Raw genomic sequence first — 16,564 nt, forward strand, 5'->3', positions numbered from 1 at the left:
AGTGTTGGCAGATGAACCTGTCATACGTTGTCAGGAAGTCGAGTACACATCAGCAGGAATCTGTGTATGTAATGACTTGTTTATAATACAATACTATAAAGTTATATGATACAATACTATGTCATCAAAATTTTCAATGCAGGAAAAAACCCCACAAATGTATAGTAAATTATCAAATTAAAGAGACATCATTTATATATGTGTGTGTGTGTATGTGTGTAATATATTATATATAAAAATATATTATATTTTTTGAAGTGATCCAAAAAAAAAGTTATAGAATTAAACATTTCCAGGGGGCACTAAGTAATCATTTTTAAAGAGGACAGTAGGCCAAATAAATTTGGGAACCTTTAGTTTAGAGTAGGCAAGAATTGCATTTTTGGAATAAATGTTAAATCTTGAGGATGCTCATTTCTAAAGGGTAAGAGCTAGAATTTATACATCCTGTCACTTACATCATCTCATTTGATCCTCACAACAATCCTGAGAGGTAGATACTATGATTATCTTCATTTTACAGAGGAAGAAACTGAGTTTGGAAAAGGTTAAGTGTCTAAGGCTAGATTTAAACTCATGTCTTCATTCCTTCTAATCCAATGCTCTACCCACTGTGTCACCTAATAGAATTAAGCTCTGAAGTTAATAGTAGTCAAAGATATAAAAAGACTTTTCAGAGAAGCCAAAGAAGGAGAAAATTTCACGAAGAAATAAGGTTCACCAAGAATCACAGCATCATAGAATTAGGGCTTAAAGGGAACTTGAGCCATTGCATCCAAGCCCCCTAATTTTATAGGTGAGGAAGTGGAAGCCTAGAGAGATGAAAAGGCTTATCTAAGATGTCACAGGCTATGAGCTGCATTTTAAGAAGAAAAATAAGAAAACATGTTTTCTGGTTGGTCCATAGATTGGCTGACCATGGTGACAAAGCAAGAGGGTCACCTATAAGAAGTATATCAATAGCCAAAGTTCTATGTCATATGAACATTCAAAAGAAGGCTGGTCTTGTTCAGTCTACTTACGTGTTACTTTTGCTTAACAGTCTCTCCTATTTATAGGGGAACGTGTGTTTGCATAGTGATATGATCATAGCATGTCTTTCCATTCAATTCATTAAACATTTATTAAGCACCTTCTGTGTGTCAGGTATTGTGCTAAATTCAGTGGATACAAAAAAGGCAAAAGACAGTCTTTCCTGCATTATAAAAAATCCAAGTTGGATCAGTAACTGCTCTCAGCCCATGCTGAAGCAAAGATGTGGCTTCCATAAAGGGATAAAACTTCTTCTCAAACATGTTTGTGAGCCAGCTTTAATCATAAATGAGGATTAATGACCACCAGATATTCATTGTATCGAGGGGAAATCAATAGCGAGCAATGGCTGAGCGACAGTTCACAGACAGAGGAAGAAGGTGGCCAAAATAGCATCAGTTTCTTTTTCCCTTCCCCTTGCTGAAAGGGAGGAGGAAAGCCAGGAGGTGAGGTGGGTGATTAAAGTGGGGCTGCTCTCTCATTCAAAGTGGAGATAGGGGAGAGAGAAGCATTTGGACTCACTTTGCACCTTGTCTCCCCAGCTGACCTCCTCTGCTCTCAAGAATCTGCCAGGCAGCCCACAGGTCAAATTCTTCAGTTGTTCCACAACAACCTTTTCAGAGTCCTATTCCATATGGGTGCTCTAAGGGAGAAGGAAGGGCGCTGCAAGCCAGAACATGCTCTTTTGACTTGTCCTCACACCTCCTTGTGAATCTCAGGATAAAGGGTGAAATCTCCTCTTTCAATATCTTCTGTATAACACGTCTACCCCTCAGTTCTGGAGAGAAATCACAGATGTGAACTGGAATTATCACAGATCCCATCCTTTTAGACCCACAATTCTGAGTCATCAACTTGAAATGAAAAAAAAAAAAGTTCATTTTAGAAGCAACCAGCACCTTTTAGGACAAGAGATAATTTTATTAGCGTGGGGAACTCCCAGTATAGACGTTCTCTCTACGGATGCCATTTAGCAGCTTATCTGAAAGATGCCTTTAGGGACTACCCTGGGGACATCTTGGAGACTTGTCTGTAGTCAAAAAGCTAGCATGTGTCATCTAATCTTTGTAAATGTTTACGGATGTGAATCTCCCTCCTAGTCATAATGTAAAAAGGTCATCCCCTCTCAGCAACATGGTACACCATTGAAGAAAGATTTAATAGGGCAGCTTCACAGCCATGATTGTTATGTAATTCTCCATAGGTACAGGCTGGAAAATCATCCCAGTAAATAAGAGTAGAACAAAAATGAAGTCTCTTTTTTTTCTGGTCAAAAATGATACTGGGAGATTTTGGTCTGAGTGTCTCTTTATTCATATTTCCACCTCTAAGGATTGAGAGTTATTTCTGTTATTGAAAACACTCCACCAGGGAGAGACATAGCAACCTCAAACTCAGTTACTGTCACTGGCTCTTTTCAGTTACCCTTGAGTGTATGCTAATCTCAATTGATTGTCCTTCACGCAAACATTGGATGTTATTAAAAAACACAATCAGATATTGATTCTTCTTAGGTAGAATGTGATAACTTGTGTGAGAGGCTCCTGAAAGATATGAGGACAATCATGAAAAGAGGTGACTTGAAGTAACCCTCTTATTTCACAAGATCTACACACTGTTTGACACTTGCTTGACTCTGTGCCTTGGGAAACACAATCGATTAGTTTTGCATTTTTTTTAGCTGTAGAGCTAATATTTAACAAATCTATTGGCCTCATTCTCCTCATCAGTGAAATATCAGTAAATCAAGCTTTAAAATAAATAATCTTTAGATATAATACGGCTTCCAAAGCTGCATTTTTCCATTCATAGTCAATTTTTCCCTTCTCTGAACCCCATATTCTGCATGTATTTTATAGACTTTTTTAACTTGACACATTTCAAACTTAGCCTTCCCTGTGCACCCATCACCATCAAAGTGAGACACTCTTTACCACAATCTGCTATGTCTCCAGTGGTGCAAAATGCAAATTATGCCACCTAGTCACATTAGCCTCACCTTCAATGTCCAGAAAGAGAAAAACAGCTTTGGAAATTAGTTAAAAACGACCATGAAAAAAATCATTCTTGGACTTCAGCTATGAACTCTGACATGCAAAACAACAAATCTGGCCACAGTGAAGCAGTGCCCAAAGCAGATGGCAGAACCAAACTGTGGGATTTGAGAAGCAGAGCAGCAGAAATCAAAAGTAACAAATAAAAAACCCACTGATTCTGAAATCACAGAATGAAAGTTCAAATCCCTCTTCTGTCACTACCACTGTGACCTGAGTAAGTCACTTACTGTCCCTGAGTCTCAGTTTCCCCTTCTGTAAAATGAAAGCTCTCTCTAGATGACCTCTGAGGTACCTTTCAATTATATATATACATATACATACATATGCATATATACATACATATATATGTATATGTATATATATATACATGCATATATACATATACATATGTGTATATATATTCTAGAGGGTATGAGTGGGGAAAAAACAAAATAAAAGAATTTCTTTGAACTGTCCCACTAGACTCCCTTGGGGTAGTCACCTGAGAGGTGACCTGTAGCCTCAGGTAGGAGCTAATGGAACACATAGCTTCAATGCTCATGGAGCAAAAATGAGAGGTCACATGCCCTCTTCTTCCTGGATGCCTCTTGGATTCCCTTACTTGGATTCTCCCAGTTTTCAGCCCACTCTTCTTTCTACCCTCTGCTTCATTGCTTGTATTTACCTTGAATATATTTTGTGGTTACTTATGTTTGGTGTTCAAAGTCCTTCATAATTTGCTCCTCTACCACACATCTTTCCAGTCTTCTTACAACTGACTCCTCCCCTCTAACCCAACTATATGCTCGGTGATCCAGTGACACTGTTTGTAAACTTTGCAGAGTCTTTTGTTTCAATCAGGGGTTCAACAAGGCTCCTCACTTAATTGTAGTGCCTAGTCTAGAATTCTTTTCTAGTCATCCCTTCCCAGTTGGAAGCTCTCACCCACCATTTAACTTGGGCAGCAACTAATAACTAATCAGACACAATTATTCTAGATAGGAATAGATCAGACTAATGTGGATTTGTTAATCTAGAATGGTCATGTCAAATTGAAAGAAATATGGGGGCCCTAAATGTCATGGCCATTGGGCACCATGTTTGACACCTCTGATTCAGAGTTCTCTTTTGATTGTGCATTCTTTGGAGTAGTAGTAGTAGAAAAGAAGGAGAAGGAGGAGGAAGAGGAGGAGGAGGAGGACTCCAATACATGTACCATTACATATTTATAGGGCATATAGAGCTTTCAGTCAGCAGGATGAGGTAGGAGGCTTTTGTAATAACCCAGAGAGGAGGCAGCAAGGGACTGAATTGCAGTGTTAGCTGTACACACAGAGAGAGCATTAACCAAACTATGTTCAATTCAGGGTTGGTTCTGAGCTCAAAAAATGTAATCACTGGCTTAAGGCGCACAGGTTAGCTGGCTTTGACAATATTAATTGCACCAAGAGGGTCGTTTGTGCCATGTAAAATCTAAAACTTGCATCTTTATTTGTGGAACAAGTGCATATATTTAGCATTATATCTGTCCTTTGAAAGTAGGCTCAGGGATATTTGAATCTGGGAAATGACCACATGGGAGTTGATAAAATGCTCAGTAGATTTTTGTGGTGTTTAACTGAGACCTTGTGAAAGGAGACAAACATGTAAATGAAGTCAACTTGCTCAGACCTCTGGGATCCATTATAGCCCAGAGATACTCTTAACAGATAATTAGCCAGGGCTGTTAATCAAGTTTAACAGGTGTTGAGTAATGAACTGAGACAGGGCATCTGCTATGACCGGCTTCTTTCTCTAATCTGGTTAGGCAAGCCTAATACCAATTGGAGACCAGAATGCTTTGAAATGAGATTCGCCATTGTACTTTGCAATGCCACCATCCGTCTTGTAGTCGTTGAAGAATGGTGACATTCACGTTCACAAGAACACATAAGGAATCTGTCCAAAATTCCCAGAGTGAAGAGTGTAATGAATTTAGGTTTCTCACATTTTTTCGTGTCAATTTCCTTAAAAATAGAAAGTGAAATCTTACCTTGTTCAACAATTTACTATGGAGAGACAAACCCTCTTAAAAATTTAATTATATCTTTAAAAAAATCTCTGTTTCCCAATTTATTCTTCCCTCCCTTCCTCGAATACTAACCATAGTAACAAAGAAGAAGAAGGAACACTGAACCTGTCCAACAAAGTAGGCACCACATAGAATAGAAAGAGCACTGGCTCTAGAATCAAAGGACTCCGAGTTCAAATCCCTCTGTTGAGGCTTACTATCTATGTGACATTGAAAGAGCCTCTATCCTCACTGACTTTCAGATTCCCATATGCAAAATGAAGGGCTTAAACTACATGGCCTCTGAGGTCCCTTCAGTTCCAGATGTATAATCCTCTGTGATCAGTTAAGTCTGATAGGAAAAGCAAAGTTCCATAGCTGTAGTCCTCCATCTGTGCAAAGGAGGGACCCAAACTGTATTGATGTCAGTATCTGGAGAGAGACAGAGACAGAGAGAGAAAGAGAGAGGAAAGACAGAGAGAGAGAAAGCGAGAAAGACAGAGACAGAGAGACAGAATGAGACTAGAGAGAGAAGAGAGAGATGGAGAGAGAGGGATAGAGATAGAGAGAAGAGGGAGAGAAGAAAGAGAGACAGAGAAAGGGAGAGAGACAGAGGGAGATACAGAGAAAGAGTCAGTATAAAAAAAATCTAATACTCTATCTCAACATTATGATAGATTTGGAAACAATAGATTTGGAAACAAATTAGGAGGCATAATTTGCAAGGTAATATTTAAGGATGAACAGTTTTCAGATGGAAGAGTAAGCAAGAACAGACAATATTGAGGAGTAGCGTGATGCCCTGGATGCAAATCATGTCCATTTCATATTCTTTGATTTTTAAACCATATTTTAAACCAGTGGTCATTATATAAACAATTGGATTAAATTAGGAAGTATAAAAAAGCAAAATCAGCAGATACCTTAATAGCGAAAACTCTAAAAATGGAAAAACAAAGTCCATGAGCTCGGTTTAAATACCAAATGTTGGAGATGTGCAAATACGACAATGGCTCTGTTGTTCTACTTGGGTTCATTTCTAGTAATCCCAATTGCAGCATGTGTTGAATTTTCCAATTTTGAACACCCGTTCCACGGTTCTGGCAAAATTACAAGGACATTTACAAATAAAGTGCTGCAAATTGAAAAACAAAGCTCTGAATTTAAATGAAAATTCAATGAATGGAAACAGTCTCCCCCAATACAGGATTCTGTTAGTCAATGGTGAAATGGAAATTGCTGTGAGACATCCTGCCAGGTATGCTATAGGATCCATTATTGCTCCCAATTACGAAACACTCATTGATAGAAAGCCACCACGTCCCAGGAAATAAGTAAGTTTGTAATGTTGGTAGATTTAGGATCATAGCGATTTGATAGCCTAACATGTTTTAGACCATCCATATGTCATTTGGTACTATTATTAATTGGCATTTGAAAATAATTGTAAAGCATAGGAAGACTTACTTGTGCAGAGTAAGGCAAGCAGAGTCAAGAAAGCAGTATATGGAGTAAATGCAGCAGTGCAGATGGAAAGGTCAAGCACCACAAAACAACTGAAAGTAAATGCCGAAAAATTACAAAGAACAAACATGACCTGAACAAAGTGACATGAAAAGACACCTCTCCCCATTCCTTTGCAGAGGCAAGAGCTCCACCTCTGCGTGGAACATCGCCTGTGAATTCAGATTTTTCATGAGTAGAAAATTATTTTGTTCTTTTTAAAAATCTTTTTCTTTTAAGAATTATTTTATGTTAAATGAGATAGCTCTCTAGCAAAAGAGAGAGCCGGTCTCTCGAGGGCACTCTTAAGAATATAGGGAAGCATTTAGAAGATGTAAATACAAAAGATAACAATAAAATTTATTTTTAATTAATTTTAAAAGATTTCCATCTCAGGACATTGCAGTTTTATTTAAAACAAAGAGCTCTGCCACTATAAAAGTATAATTACAATGGAAAGAGAAAGTGAAATGGTATAAGACTACTAATTTCTCTGGTTTCCTTTAAGCCCCAACAAAATCCTACCTTCTCCAGGAAGCCTTCCCCAACTCCTCTTAATTCCACTTCCTTCACTCAGTTAATTATTTTCTCTTTATCCTATTTATCCCTCGATTTGTGCATATTTGTTTGCATGTTTATCTCCTCCATTTAGTTTGTAAGCTCCCTGAGGGCAAGGACCGTCTTTGGCCTCTTTGTATCCTCAGAGTTTAGCAGGGTGTCTGGAACACAGCAGACACTTAATAACAATTTATGGATTGATTTAGTCACTCTCATTTCTATTTGACTTTGATGCGTCTGCTTCTTAGATTCTCAGACATCATCTTCGCTTTCCATATATGTCTATTTCAAAGTCCTTCAAATGGCAGAAGTGAAAACGCCCCCTGTGCCCTCAAAGTCTTTGGTCCTGGAATTTCACAATGCCTAGCATGCTTCCTAAGTTCCTTCTGGCACAATCATTTGTGCCTGTGTGACTCACTAAAAGTAGGAAGTATCAGATTTGATGAGACTTGGGAGATTCCCTATCAAGTCTCAGATACCTCTTCCTGGCAGACAGTAGACCTCTCATTAAATAGCTAGGCATGGGTGGGTGGGGGAGTAAAAAGAGGGTACTGTGGAACTGTCTTTGAGCTAGTAGGAGACTATGGTGAGATTGATGGTTTTGCCTTTTTGATGTAATGCTAATAAAATGTAAAAACAGTTTGAGTTGTTAGCAAGAGAACACTGTGTATGAAATGGAGGTTCTGGTAGACTTCTCTTTGTGAGACTAATGAGTTAGAAAAGTCATGAGATGGATGGATGGGCAGTGGATTCTATAATTCAGAGCAAGAAGGAATTTAAAGATCATCTAGGCTGGCTGCCTCAGTTTACAAAAGAGGAAGCAGTGTCAGAAACATTGAGTGACTTCATCAGGGTTACACAGGGAAGCAAGCAGGACAGCTAGGATTCTAATCCAGGTCTAGTAGCTCTGAATCCAACTGTCTTTTCATGGTGGTACAATGGGTCAAGTGCTGGTCTTGTAGTTGGGAAGACCTGAGTTCAATCCTACTTCAAACACTTATTTTCTGTGTGACCCTGGACATTTAGGCAACTAGGTAGATAGTACCCTGAACTTGGAATTAGGAAGTTGTTGTTGTTTTTCTTTGTGATGCCATTTGGGGTTTTCTTGGCAAAGATGCTGAAGTGGTTTGTCATTTCCTTCTCTAGCTCATTTTACTGATGAGTAATTGAGGTAAACAGGGTCAAGTGACTTCCCCAGGGTCATACAGCGAGTGTCTGGAAGTAAGGAATCAGGAAGATCTGAGTTCAAATCCTGCCTCAGACACTCTGTTGGTTGGGATATCATGAGCAAGTCACTTAACCTGCTTCTATTTCAGTTTCCTACATCTGGAAATAATAACAGCACTCATTTTCCAGGATTTTTATGAATTTTAAATGAGATAATAGATATAAAATACGTTGTATTCCTTAAGGTACCATATAGATGTTAGCTATTCTTTCACCTCTCTGTGCCTCAGTTTCCTCATTAATAAAATAAAGGGCTTGGACTTGATCATCCACAAGGTTCCTTGCAGCTCCAAGACTGATTCTGTGATCCTAGTACTATTGCCAGCAAGCTTTAGCTTCCTAACACCCATCTGTCTTTTGCTGTCCCTATCCGCATCTCTACTTTGTAGAAAACAGAATATGCTCTGATTTTAGGCTGATTACTGATTATAAAGTCTCCAGGGTGAGACAACTACATAGCAAGACAGATGACTTCACTAGCATTGTTACTGTTTTTGAGAAACAGATAACTAGCGAATGTTGACAATAAGTGAGGTTGTATTCCCTCAGAATGCTCACTTTGTACCGTAGGTGTTCTAAGTGCATATTTCTAAGCAATCCCAAGGAACAATCTTGCTGAGCAAAAGGTCTGCTTCCAATCACTTAGAAGTTCAAATCCATCCTAGGTTCCAACAGATCAGGTGGTTGCATCTCAAATATGTCTGTGGTGAAACATTTATGTTTTCATATTGTACCCAGAACTATACCAATATGAAAGGCTTTTCAACAGCATTTTTGTAACTACCATCTGGCAAATTTTTTTCCTGACCTCATCTGAAACAGGATTTCTCCTTATTACCTTGCCAATCACAAAGAAGATCAACAACCTTGCTGTGATTTTCAGCATGTGAAAATAAATAGTATTCAGCTGGAAATGCCCAATGCTGAAAGACCAGCCACTATGGCAACAGCCGTCAGCCCAGAAATAAAATACACATCACTTTTGGATGTGGCCATATGACTATCACAAATTTTGGAGTAGTTTTCCCTACTTCTCTTCTGCCCTCAATGTAATAAGTCATGGGGTTTTAATCCTTCTGGATTCAGTGGATAATTTGCTTTGTTGGGAGAGAGGAAGTATCTATATCTATACTTATATCTACACACATGCATACATACATGTATATGTGTACATATACACATATGTGTATATACCTTTTTTAAAAATCCCCTTTAGTTGGAGATGATTCTCTTACCATATGCCAACTGGAAATTAGGACATCTTTCCTTCCTGAGAGAGGGCAGACTGTTGTATTTGAAAGAGTTTATTGGATTAATAACTACTTAAAAGATTTTGTCACCTATGGCTACAACACAGATATTAACTTACAAATTGCTCTGAAAAAATAAAAATCCTTGCTTCTTGTGCTTGGCCTAAGGTAAGATAGAGAGACTTCATACTCATGGATACATATGTTCAGTTCAGTTCAGTTTATCTCCATAATCGTTTGTAAATTCATGCACTACATAGAGGTCTGGGGATACAAAGATATAGAGTATGCATTTGTTTCCCCATGTAAGTTAAATGTGTGTTCACTTGGGTCTAAATAAAACTCAAAGGAAGGAATGAATAGATGTCTCTGGAATCTTGCCCATGCTCTATATGAGGCTTTGATCCTGTCTAGAAGGCCATATGACATTGGGGCCACAAGGTTGGCCACTCTATCATCAAACAGCAGTTTAGACCTAAATCTATGGGCCATCTTAGATATCAATCTAAAGAAATAACTTTTGGATTCAAGTTGCTTCCGTGTTTGAAATCCCTTAAAATATGAAGGAATGCATCTCCAAAGGCTTGGTTCCTTCACACAAAATGAAAATTACCCAAAAGACCATCACAAATAGTGAATACCAAATAAACCTATTTATCCAAGGAGGGAGCAAGCCTAAATCAGAGCACTTATGCAGATTAGATTAAATCTGCCTGTACACAGAGTGAATGAGCTCTCCCAATGTCAGTTTTTGTTGTTGCTTTGTCATTTCAGTCACGACCAATTCTTTGTGACCTCATTTGGGATTTTCTTCTCAAAGATACTGGAGTAGTTTGCCATTTTCTTCTCCAGCTCATTTTACTGATAGGAAAACTGAGACAAATGGTGGAAGTGACTTGCTCAGGGTCACACAACTACTAAGTATCTGAAGCCAGATTTGAACTTAGGTCGTTCTAACTCCAGACCTGGTGACCTATCCACTGCAGGGTCACCTAGCTGCCCCCCCCCCCCCCGCCCCACCATGGCAATAAGATATCTCAATTCAGATGAGAGAGTCCCCAGTTTCAACCAAGGAGAAATTCCCCAGAGTCTCAAGAGAGGCCAGCTAGAAATCAGGGACGTGTCGAATCTGCTCATTTTCAAAGCTCCCCTGTTTTCCAAAGTTTTCTCTCTCTCTCTCCCAGTTTCCCCCCCAAGAAGACTCTGTTACACCAGGTGTATCATCTCTTGAAACAGGAGGAAAGAATGTCTCTCTTACCTCAAACTCTCGCTAATTACACTCATACATTTGCATAGCAATAAATATACATGTAACTATCATGTTATATCATGTTATATGTTGTATATGATCTATATTATGATTTATGTTATATAGCTATATCTATCTTTCTATCTGTCTTTTTGTAGCGTCCTTTCCACCAATGAAGAATCTTATTCATACGACCCAGGCTTGAACCCCAGGTTACAAAGACAATAAGTAAACAGTCTTTACCCCTGAGAAAATTAATTTCTGGTGGGGTAGGGGGAATAACATAGATAGATAGATAGATAGATAGATAGATAGATAGATAGATAGATAGAGAGAGAGAGAGAGAGAGAGAGAGATAGATAGATAGATAGAGAACAAGTAATTTTAGGGGGCACAGGAGAACCTTAATAAGTGGAAGATCAGGAAAGGTGTCATGTAAAAGGTGATGTAAGTGGAACATTGAAGAAACTTAAGGGTGACAAAAGACAGCAATGAGGAGGGGATAAGGGACAACCTGGGCAAAGGAATGTAGAACAGAGAGAGACAGAACATCATGGATGGGGAACATCAAATGGGCCACTCTGCCTGCTCTATAGCTCACACAGAAGACAATAATGTTCAGTCAGCCTGGAAAAGGTGGGTCACGGCTAGAGACTGAAGGGTTTGAAATTCCAAATGGAAGAATTGGTTTATCTCTACATGGATAATATACGTGCACACATAATGCATCCCCTCCCTGCCATGTGTACCCCTCACCTTACCTGGCAGATCTTCATCCCAGATGAATTTTCATTCCATCATTCCTTCTTGCCTTCCTCCCCCTTTTTTCTTACTTTCCTTCCTTCCTACTTTCCATTCCTCTCCTCCCCTCTTTCCTTCCTTCTTTCCTTTCTTCCATGTCAATCCACATCACACACACACACACACACACACACACACACACACACACACAAACACACACACACACCACTTTCATGTTCCCCTAAGACTTGACATGGTTTTGCATCCTCTCATCTCAGCATCCCTCACTGGATGTCGTTCACCTTGTCAATAGCCTCCCAACCACGTCTACTCCAGAGCTCAATACCGTATTCCATGTGTCTTCAGCTCATGACAATGCACACTACTGCAGGGCAATAGCCAAGTTCTGCCTAGCAAACTTTCTCTAATGAAACCCAAAATCACATTCATTTTGTAGTTCCCATGTCACACTCCCACTGTTGACTTTTAATAAGCTTGCTCTCCTCAAAGGTCCCCAGGGATTTTTCATATCAACTGTTGCAAAGACAGGGTTCCCTCCCCTTCTACTAGTGGCTCTGATTTTTTGGAAGTTCAAAACTTCACACTTATTCCTATTAAATTTTCTATTATTAACTTTATAGCCCATCGTTTCTAGCCTGGATACAGTGTGTTAGTTGTTCCTCCTAACTTTGCATCAACCACAAATCTACTGAATGTGCCAGGTGCATATGATCAAAATGTTGAAATGACCAGCACCAAGAACGGATGCTTGTGGTATGTTACTAGAAACCTGTCCAACAACACTAATCTCTTAATCACCACCCACTAGGGGTTCTGCCATTTCTGAATCCCTCTTACTATAGCTAAGCCCCATCTCCCCATTAGTTCCCAAAGGATATCAGGACAGACTTAGTGAGATGACTTGCTAAAATTCAGCTTGTTTATGATCCCCTTAAAATGAGGTCCCCAGAAGGGAATCCACAATGTTTTAAATTTTGTTGAACCCCACCAGATAGTAATTGAACCATTACCTCTTTGTTCTTTATATTGTGCTTCTGTTAATCTTGATAACCAAAGAACAATGTTGACATATAGTGAGCTTAGATTAAACTCAAACATTGATGTCATTTTCCTCGTAAAGTGCTGACACACCAAGTCTTCACCAATCTGTACATGTCCATTTGAGTTTCTCCTCCAGCTCTATCTATGCCTTACGTTTATTCCTATAAAATTTAACCTGATTTTTTTGAGCCCATCATTTCAAATTTTGGTAATCTTTTAGGATGTGGGTTTTGCCATGTAGCACGTTAAATGTCTTTCAGAATTCCATATCACATGTATATCTTACAAGGATATCTTCCAATTGTTCAAGAGAGAAAATAATTAGGGCAAAGTGCTTAGCAAATCTTAAAGCCTTATCTAAGTGGAACTGATAATCGCATACTCTTCATGACTTTAAATTGAACGACTTGTACCTCATCAGGGTTAATTAATGAACCAAATCTGATAATATTATTATTCTTTCAGGTCCCTGATAAAAATATTGGATAGGAGCATCTTAGAATAGAGACCTCTGTAAATCATGAGAAGCTATCCCTCCAGGTTGACCTTGATTCATTAATTTACACCATTAGGAAGTGTCATTGAATTTCAAAGCCATGGAGAGTAAGGCTACTACTGTCAAGTTCATGTTTCTCCATCTTGTCCCTAAGGGTGTCCTGGGAGACTTGGGCAAATGTCCTGCTGAAATCTGGACATATTAACCATGGATATTTAAGTAGCACTTTGAATCTGACGTAGTATTTTACATACCTTACCTCCATTGAACCTCCCAATATTATTTTGAGGTAGGTTCTATATATGACAGCTGTGGAAACAGAAGCTGAGATTGTTCAGTGACCTGCCCCTGGTCACATAGCTATTGATGAGGTCACATGAAATTCCAGTCCAGGTCTTTCAAAATTCAACTTTATTGTGTTCTCTCCAGTGTACTTGTGTTTTGTCCTTCGTTCTCAAAGAGGACAATGACATCAAAATGATGACATGGCTTGCAATTGACTTTGATTTGAGTGAGGGAGGGCTGTGCAAGGTCACCAACCTCACTTTCTTCTCCTAAGCCATCTGGGTCCAGTGGCCTGATATTCATCAGGAAGGCTGGAGATACCCCAGGATGCAATGTGAGACCCTGACCCTTTCAGGCTGAGGTCTTATAGCTTTCTCACTTTGAGTGAGATACACTCATGCTTCTTTAGGCTTCTTTAAATAGTTACTCAAGGGATGGCCCCTATGATTCTTATCAATGTCTATAATATTCCTCCCAATCTACCAACCTACTAATGTTATTAAAACAGATAAAAATGTATATGTGTGCATACATATACACACACAATCTATATTAAAAGAAGAAATCCTGACCTGGGAGTTGGAGGGTGGAATAGGAATGTTAAGAAGACCGGAATCACTGTGTAGCCATTAAAAATAGCATTTGAAAAATTAATTTGGGGATGCTGATATTTTTCAATACTACATGGTGGCATGACTGTTAAATTATATATCTCTTTCCTCTTTTTACATAAATAATGGACATATTGTTTACCCTACAGGTACCAATTCATCTCTGTTCTATGAAGTAAAATTCCTGAGGAAAGCATTTATTATGCACATGAGGTAGTCATGTTTTAAAGATTAATATCTGGTTATGTTAATTCTTTTCCAAAGCACAAAACGTGATTAGAGCCCATTATATATTTATCACTTGCCTATTTTAATATTTTAAATCACAGCTTGGGATCACTGCTGTAAATAACAAGTCCATTCTTCCCTGGTTGTCTGTCTTTCCTTCTCCATTTTTGATGATTTCCATATCTCCTAATCCTCTGTTTAACCCCAGGGAGAGTAGCAATTATCTACAAATTATCTGCCATCTTGTACCATCTGGATAACAATTCATTGATTTCTATGGTTCTGCTCAGTAGCAAAGATGCCTACGCTAACTGGCAGAGAAGCCTAAAAACAGCTTTCTTCCTTTGTTTTCTCTTCTATTTGATAAAATGCTTTAAAGTTAATATCAAACTTTCAAATGTTTTACCCCAGTCATATGGTTTAACCAAGTTACATGGCATTGCAGTGAGACTTTTTCCTTGCATTTTGAATTAACCCACTTTCTATTTTTGCTCCTTGACCTTTGTCTTTTCACATAAATCATGCCTTTTCTGAGTCACTTTGGGGGACATCTCAATAGTTTTAATCTTTAGGCTGCCTCCAGTAAGTTGTGCTACCCATCACTTTCCACCATGCCTTAAATAGGTAGTGATGAACACCATTTTGGAATTTGGTGAGCTGCAATTGGGCAGCTAGGTGGTGCAGTGGATAGATTGCTAGACCTAGAGTCAGGAGCTTTGAATGCTTCTTGAGTTCAAATCTGACCACAGAAACTTACTGACTGTGTGAGCCTGAGCAAGTCATTTGACCCTGTTTGTCCCAGTTTCCTCATCTTATAAAATGAACCGGAGAAGGAAATGGCAAACCAGTCTGGTGTCTTTGTCAAGAAAACCTCAAACGGAGTCACAGAATGAGATATGACTGAGATGACTCAACAACAACTATTAACTGAATTAACTGAACAATCTCTGTTCTATTCTTCTATAAAGATATTTGGGGAGAGTACTAAAATCAGCATATTAATACAGAGAACTGTGTGATTGAATGGAGCATCATAGACACAACACTGGGGCTAACCCATTCATTTTTTAGGTGAGGAAACTGAAGGCCAGAGAGATTAATTAACTTGCTCATAAAAGCCTAGGATCATAGACTTAAACCTGTATGGGGCATTGAGATAACATAGTCGAACAGTCTAATTTTAAAGATGAGAAAACTGTTGTCTAGAAGGTTTATGTGACTCTTCCAAGGTCACGTGGCTCTTAATAATTGGTAAACTTGACCCAGGACAACAGATATTGTTTTGTAAAGATCATATTAGGTTCTAAACAAAATCAACTAAGTGGAAGAAAACATATATGTTTAAAATACTTTTGATATCAATTACTTTTTGAGGAATTCACCTTGTAGTATTCAGTCTTAAATATGTCAAAACTACTCCAGATACAATTAATTAGTACTAGTGGGAGAAGTGTTCGTTTAGAGCTAAAGAACTTAGATTCAACCTAGATTCAAGTTTGCTATTTGCTCCCCATGTGATTTCTGGAGTGTCACTTGGCAAGGTTCAATGTTTCATTTTCTTTACTTATGCAGTAGAGAAATTGTACAAGATGACCTTAGAAGTCCCTTCTTGCTCTGAATCGAAAGATCTGTGATCCTTGATATATCATTCTGTGCCACTTCATTCACTCCACTATAAGTTTTGAAAGGAAACTAGGTAAATTCGATCCTCAATGTTATTCTATCCTGTCTGGGCAAGCCCAGTTCTGTCAAGCTTTTGTCAGCCCCTTCCCCCTAGCAGCCAGCATAGCAGCATGCATGCCAGTGATTGAGATGAGTCCCAAAGAGTTGCATATGAAATGAATGTGATAAAGGATTAGTTTTTTTTTTTTTTAAAAAAAAAAGGAAGATAAGTAGGGGTGGGGAGCTGTACTTTTTTTTGAAGCAAATAAAATTAAAAATGCAAACGGTCCTGGAAAATTGGATAAGAAGATTGTGCACACAGATATTCAACCTACCCAAAGATTATAATGGAAAGGGATGGTTATAGTTCTTTGGCAGGAATACTTCATGAGAGGGAAGTTCTCAATGGGATGTTACAAGTAGTACCTTCTCATCAAATCAGAGAATTTGCAAAAGATAGGCCATGTCAACAGTCATTCAACAAGCATTTATTACATACCTTCTTTGTCCCAGGCTTGGGAATCACTACTCAGTTACCTTCACCTTCTCCTATTTAGTGTTTCCCTATTGCTTT

General features: G+C 38.6%; 1 protein-coding gene across 8 annotated transcripts in view; it reads left to right on the plus strand.

Annotated features, from left to right (window-relative positions):
* Positions 1-16,564, plus strand: part of FHIT (fragile histidine triad diadenosine triphosphatase) — a 1,742,479-nt gene that overhangs the window by 851,089 nt on the left and 874,826 nt on the right. The gene's annotated exons all lie outside the window — the stretch shown is intronic.

This window comes from Notamacropus eugenii, chromosome 3 (assembly GCF_028372415.1).
Source record: "Notamacropus eugenii isolate mMacEug1 chromosome 3, mMacEug1.pri_v2, whole genome shotgun sequence".
Taxonomy (NCBI): Eukaryota; Metazoa; Chordata; class Mammalia; order Diprotodontia; family Macropodidae; genus Notamacropus; species Notamacropus eugenii.